The sequence below is a fragment of the Erythranthe guttata genome, chromosome 8 (assembly GCF_056151865.1).
Source record: "Erythranthe guttata isolate IM_541 chromosome 8, IM_541, whole genome shotgun sequence".
Lineage (NCBI taxonomy): Eukaryota > Viridiplantae > Streptophyta > Magnoliopsida > Lamiales > Phrymaceae > Erythranthe > Erythranthe guttata.
The window spans coordinates 6450859-6457516 of NC_142540.1; the positions used below are offsets into that span (position 1 = coordinate 6450859).

Below are 6658 nucleotides of genomic sequence, written 5' to 3' on the forward strand. Positions count from 1 at the left end.
CTTCAATATTAACCCTTAAATTAATAAGTTATTATTTTTTCGATATAAAAATATCTCGCTAAATTAATAAAATATTTTGATCCCAACTTTATTAATTTATAGATGTTTTGTTCTATTGGTTCCGTGGAACCCCCAAGATTTAATTAATCTTTTTTTATAGGTATTTTATAATTATATTTTTTGAATATTAGTTTAGTCCCCTCAAATATTTTGTAAACATGTGTTTTAATCCTTTACTTATTTATTTTTTCTCCATAATTTTATATAAATTATAGATATAAAGTCATATTTAATATAAAAATATAAAACACTACTAGAAAATCAGCTTTTAATGACGGCATAATGACGCATTTTAATGACAGCTTTTAAAATTGGTCGTAATAAGTACTTTATTGAGACGCTTTTGTGTAGAAGCGCTTCACTAGGTTTGTATAGCTATTTTTCCGTTTTATTTTTATTTTTATAAATGCATTTTGTGGCGCTATTGAAAGAAATTGTTTTGTGGGATTATGATTTTTGTTACACATGGTAATCAAGAGATTCTTGACTGGTTTTTATTTATACTGTCTTTTGTGTTATTTGATATTTATTTTAGTAATGGTTGGAGTATTAGGGTGTGTTCAGCCTGGGTAACCAATGTTATATTAGTATTTTTATAGATTTTTCAACTGTTTGATAGCTATTTAGTAATTGTTAGAGAAACATATCTTGTAGGTCCCAAATGCCCTGGTCACTTTTATCACTCATATGTTCTATATATCGATCACTTCTAAAATATTTGTAGTGTGCAGTCCCTAGCGTATGGAGTGGTGAAGGAGTGGAAACAACACTTGATTTGCCTTACTTTCCAGTGGCTATCCTACGTTGCTCTTCATTGAGTAGAACTCTGGTATCTTTCTACAATCTTGTTACTCCTGTTGGACTAGTATGGTTTTTTGTATTTAATTTTTTTCTTCTTGTCATGATTTCAATAATAAGTACTTATTTAAGTCATATGATGGGATAAGAGGTGAAGGCTTAGCTGGTTAAGCATCCATTTAACAAATATTCTAAATTAAAATGTGAAAAATCATATTAGTAGCTAAACTTTGAGTGATTACTTATTTGCATTCTACTGTGAAACATATATCCTTTTGATTTGTCAATGATAAAGACAATTGTTCTCGGTTCAAGAGATGATTGGTTGTGAAGGTTCATTATTTGCTTAAGAAGTTCACTTGCATTTAGGATAATCCTAATTCCTTGTTTACAGTATCAATTTTTATCTCATCTTATACTTGACTACACGAGTATAATTTTTCCCTATTAAACCCACTTAATCAATTGCATATTATTCATTTTTTTTATATTATTAGTGTTGATTTCATAATTTATACTGTTAATGTTGTATTTCGTCACAAAACTAACTTTTTTAGTACTCAAACATGATTGATGAGCAGGTATTTCAGGTATTTCGATTTACTTGACAAGTTGCAGTAGATGGTTCCAAGTCTTAGGAGATACGATGAATTGATTGATAGTGTTTCTGTAAAATAGAAGATTTTTTTTATTGAATTACACCTCATATGTAATTTGTAGTATCACATGAATGATTGTGAGATTATAACACTAAATGAAATTTAAAGAGTTCAGTTGCACTATTTTTGGCATGTTGTAATATTATTATACTTTTAATACTTGTGTCTTTCAAATTAATATAAATCAAGATAAAAAAATAACAGCAGATGGTTAATACAGAAAAGAGAAAAACGTGACAACAAAAAGCGTCACAAGAAATACACACTAGAGACGAGCGGAAGCGTCCTGAGAGCAAAGCTATTGGGACGATTCTTTGCCGTCACAATAACCTATTACCGCAACCATCTATGTGATGCTTTGGTTAGGCGTCACAATAGATAAATCGTCACAATAGCCGCTTGTTGTGACGATTTGGGGCGTCCTAATAACGCATTATTTTAGTAGTGAAATAAAATGGTTAACACTTTTACTGTTTTAAGTAAAACTATGAATTTTTTTCGATGTTTTTACTTTTATCGATGCCTCTTAAAAGGGATAATTACATTTTTGGTCCCCCAAGTTTGCACGCTTTTCACTTTGGTCCCCCAAGTTTGCACGCTTTTCACTTTTGGTCCCCCATTTACCGCCGTCAACAAAATACACACTAATGTTGTCACATTTTAACACATTTGGTCCCTCCGTCTGTTTGACCGTCAAGAAGTAACGGTCAACTGTTGAATTAGGGCTGAATTTTGGATTTTTCATAGATAAAAATTGCACTCAGACCCCTGCATTCTTTTAAAATATTCTAAAAACACCTAAAATTTTATTCAACCATAATTTAACCTCAATTTCATCATTTATTCAATTTTGACAAACGACCCCGATTTTACCATCACTTCCGCTGACCGTTAACCGACGTTGTTGTTGTTTTTTTTTTTTTTTTTTTTTTACTTTTTTTTTCGGCATTGACTTTTTTATTTAATATAATTTTGACGCCGTTCACCGACATTATATTCTAGGTTAACAATGTTGACTTTTTTTAGTTTTCTTGATTTTTTATGAACTTTTTTCTTGCGACATTTTTTTTCCCTAATCAACACAATTACCGTAGAGCACAATAATAATACTATATTAATATCTAGTATCATAATATTAAAATTACAAACTTCAAATAAAGTTTTTATCTAAAATTCTAGGGCCTAACTACGATTTAATTTTTTTCTAAATCCATAATTTGCTCCCCTCAATTTATTCTTCGTGGAACCGCCAGTGCATCCCAAATTTCTTTCCAAAAAAATATGAAGAAGATGAATTAGGCATGTGCGGAGTAATTTGGAATCAGATAACCACTCTAGTAAACGGTTTTTGGGGCTAACACCGGCCGTTATTTTTTTTTGTCTTAAAATTTTTCCGTTATTGAGATGCGTTGACCTTTTCCTTTTTTCTTTATTTTGACTTTTTTTTATGATATTTTTTTTTCTTGCCGATTATCAGCTTTGAATTTTTTTTTAATTATATTTTTCCATTTCTCAACAATTTAAATAAAAATAAAATAAAAATCAAGAGAAAAATATCAACGATGTTAACCCGACATTCAACATCGGTCAACAGCGGCAAAAAAAAGATCAATCGAAAAAAGAGTCAACCGGCTTAAAAAGAAAGTAAAGGTCGGATTACCCAATTTTGAAAAATCGGGGTCATTGTTTAAAATTTGTTAATTGATGAAATTGGGTTAAATTATGGTTGGATAAAATTTTAGAGATTTTTTGAATATTTTGAAAGGATACAGGGGGCTTATTGCAATTTTCTCAAAGAAAAATCCCAAATTCAGCCGTTGACTGTTACTACTTAACGGTCAAATAGACGGAGGGACTAAATGTGTTAAAATGTGACAACATTAATGTTTATTTTGTTGACGACGGTAAATGGGGGACTAAAAATGAAAAACGTGCAAACTTGGGGGACCAAAACTGTAATTATCCCTAAATTATAGATATAAAGTCATATTTAATATAAAATAAAATGGTTAACACTTTTACTGTTTTAAGTAAAGCTATGAATTTTTTTTCGATGTTTTTACTTTTATCAATGCCTCTTAAAATTAATATAGGGTGATGCCTTCGTACCCAAAACATTAAGAGGGTGTTTGGCTAAGCTTATTTTAAACAGCTGATAAGCTCCTACGTCTGATAAGATGTTTTAAGAGTTGATAAACTGTTACGTCTTATTTTTAAGATTAATTTTTGAGTGTTTGGTAATTAACTTATTTCTTATTTTTACTCATAATAAGATCTTAAATAAAAAGGTGGGATAGAGGTATTTTTTTTAAAAGATCTTATTTGCTCTCCAACAACTTATTTTTTTTTTTAAATTAAGATCTTTTTTAAATAAATTACCAAACACTTTGGAAGAACTTATAAGCTCTAAAACATCTTATAAACTCATTTTAACATCTTATAAGGTTAGCCAAACACCCTCTAAGTGCAAATACATTATTATAATTATTTGGATTAGTTAGATTTTCTTTTTTTGCGTACTTGAAATATGATAAGATTATAATATATATTATTTTAATTAGAAATTATCATATAAACCTATTTTTGCAATGTCTTGAGAACCTAAAAAATAATTTGTGAATGCACATTCATAGAATGTGCCTTGGAAATTTAAAGGTCATACGTAAGACATCTTTAAATTAATAAATTATTAATTTATCGATATACAATTAAACCTCTATAAATTAATACAATCAGGATTAATACAGTCAGGACTAGCAGAATTCTTTTACTTTAGCGAAATATTCAATTATCGAACTAATAATTTTGCAGTGTTTCTATCGAGTTGGGACCAGAGAAAAATATTATTTATATGAGGTTATTAATATATCGAGATCCTATTGTAATAATATCTCGCTAAAGTAATAAAATATCTCGTTCCCAACATTATTAATTTATAGAGGTTTTGCCAATATTTGTTATGTGGACCCCAAGAATTAATTAATCTTTGTTTATAGGTATTTTTTAATTATACTTTTTGAATTTAAGGTTTGGTCCCCTCAAAGTTTATGTCAACATGTGCTTTTATGTTTTTATGTTTTTACTCCATAATTGTATATGAAGTATAGATATAAAGTCGTATCTAATATAAAAATATAAAATAAAATGGTTAAAACCTTTACTCGTTCAAGTAAACTGTGAATTTTTTTTTTGATGTTTTTTTTTTTTTTTTTATCAATACCTCTAAAAACTAATTTAGGGTGATGCCTTCCGATCCCAAAACATTAAGTGCAATACATTATTATAATTATTTGAATTAGTTAGTTTTTTTTTTTCATACTTAAATATAATAAGAATATTATAATATATATTATTTTAATTAAAAAATAGTAATATAAACCTTGTTCTAAGCTGAAACTGAAAGCAGTGCTAAAAAAAATAATCAAGATTTTGGCAGATCAATGGAAGAAACTATAATTCTCTATGCTTCGGCGGTGCACCTAAATTCCATGTCACAGCTGGCCAAGTTCATCAGCAAACACAACCCCACCCTCTCCGTCATCATACTCCTCAGCTGCGGCCCCGAACAAGCACCGCCGCCGCCGCCGCCCATCTCCGCCGCCGCCACGGCAGTCACTTACCTCCGCCTCCCCAGCGCGGCTCTCCCTCCAAATTTCACCACCGATCCAGTGGAACTCGTGTTCGAGATCCCCCGTCTGAACAGACAAAACCTCCGCAACTTCCTGGAAGAAATAATCTCTGCAAAAAAATCAGTAATAAAAGCATTCATCATCGATTTCTTCTGCGACGCGGCGTTTGAAGTCGTCACCACAAGCTTGAAAATACCTTCTTACTACTACGTAAGCAGCGGCGCTTTCTTCGCGTGCGCCTTTCTGTATTTCCCGACCATAGACGAAGCATACGAGGATGACATTGGGGATTTAAACGACTTCATCCAAGTTCCCGGATGCCCGCCGCTTCACTCGTCGGATTTTCCCGACGGTATGCACTTTCGCAAGATGGTTACATACAGAAACTTCATGTCCGCAGCGAAGAACATGCAGATGTCAAATGGAATCCTGGTCAACTCATTCGACGCGCTCGAGTTTAGAGCCAGGGAAGCGTTGTCCAACGGTACTGCCCCGCCTGTTTATCTACTCGGACCGTTGATCGACGGTGAATTAGCCATCAACGGCGGTGGAGTGGAGGAGAATGAGTGCTTGAGGTGGCTTCATTCACAGCCGGGTAAAAGCGTAATTTTCCTATGTTTCGGTAGGTGGGGTTTCTTTTCCGGCAAACAGTTGAAAGAAATGGCAATTGGTTTGGAGGAGAGTGGGCATAGGTTTCTGTGGTCGGTGGGGGGGAGTTCGCCGGAGTTGGAGGAGGTGCTGCCGGAGGGTTTCCTTGAAAGAACTAAAGAGAGGGGTCTCGTGGTGAAATCGTGGGCCCCGCAGAAGGAGGTGCTGAGTCACGACTCGGTGGCCGGGTTTGTGACTCACTGCGGGAGAAGCTCCGTTCTGGAAGCGATTTCGTTCGGTGTGCCCATGATCGCCTGGCCGTTGTATGCCGAGCAGCGGATGAATAGGGTTTTTATGGTGGAGGAGATGAAGGTGGCGCTGCCGCTGGAGATGGCGGCCGACGGGTTCGTCACCGCTGCTGAGTTGGCGAAGCGAGTTAGGGAGTTGATGGAGTCGAAGATGGGGAGAGCCGTGAGGGACAGAGTCGTCGAAATGCAAAAATCTGCACAGTTCGCTGTGAGTGAGAATGGATCGTCGCTCGTCGCGTTGGACAAGTTCATTCATCAGTCGGTGACTCGCGATTGAGGGGTATATTTGTCGTTTTACCACCTGCAATTCTTTCTTTTATTTTTTTTTTCCTGCGTAATGACGTGGTTACTTCTATGCTACATCCTGTGAAGACATTTTTTTACCATTGATCTATACACACTAATATGAGTGTGAATGTATTTGTGCGTAATAAATGGTAAAAACCTACCCACTGTAACATAGAATAGACCCTAATAATGTAATTTGTTCCCACTCACATTTCTATCATTCACAAACACAACTACCGTATATAATTATTGGCTATATATGAATAATAAATCAACATTTAATTTTGATTAATTGTAATTGTAAACAAATATCATAAGTTGGGGCCAA

The 6658-nt window shown here is 33.7% G+C and overlaps 1 pseudogene; it reads left to right on the top strand.

Annotated features, from left to right (window-relative positions):
* The first annotated feature begins 4916 nt into the window (after nucleotides 1–4916).
* On the top strand, nucleotides 4917–6397 carry LOC148768394 (baicalein 7-O-glucuronosyltransferase pseudogene; annotated as a pseudogene).
* The last annotated feature ends 261 nt before the right edge of the window (nucleotides 6398–6658 follow it).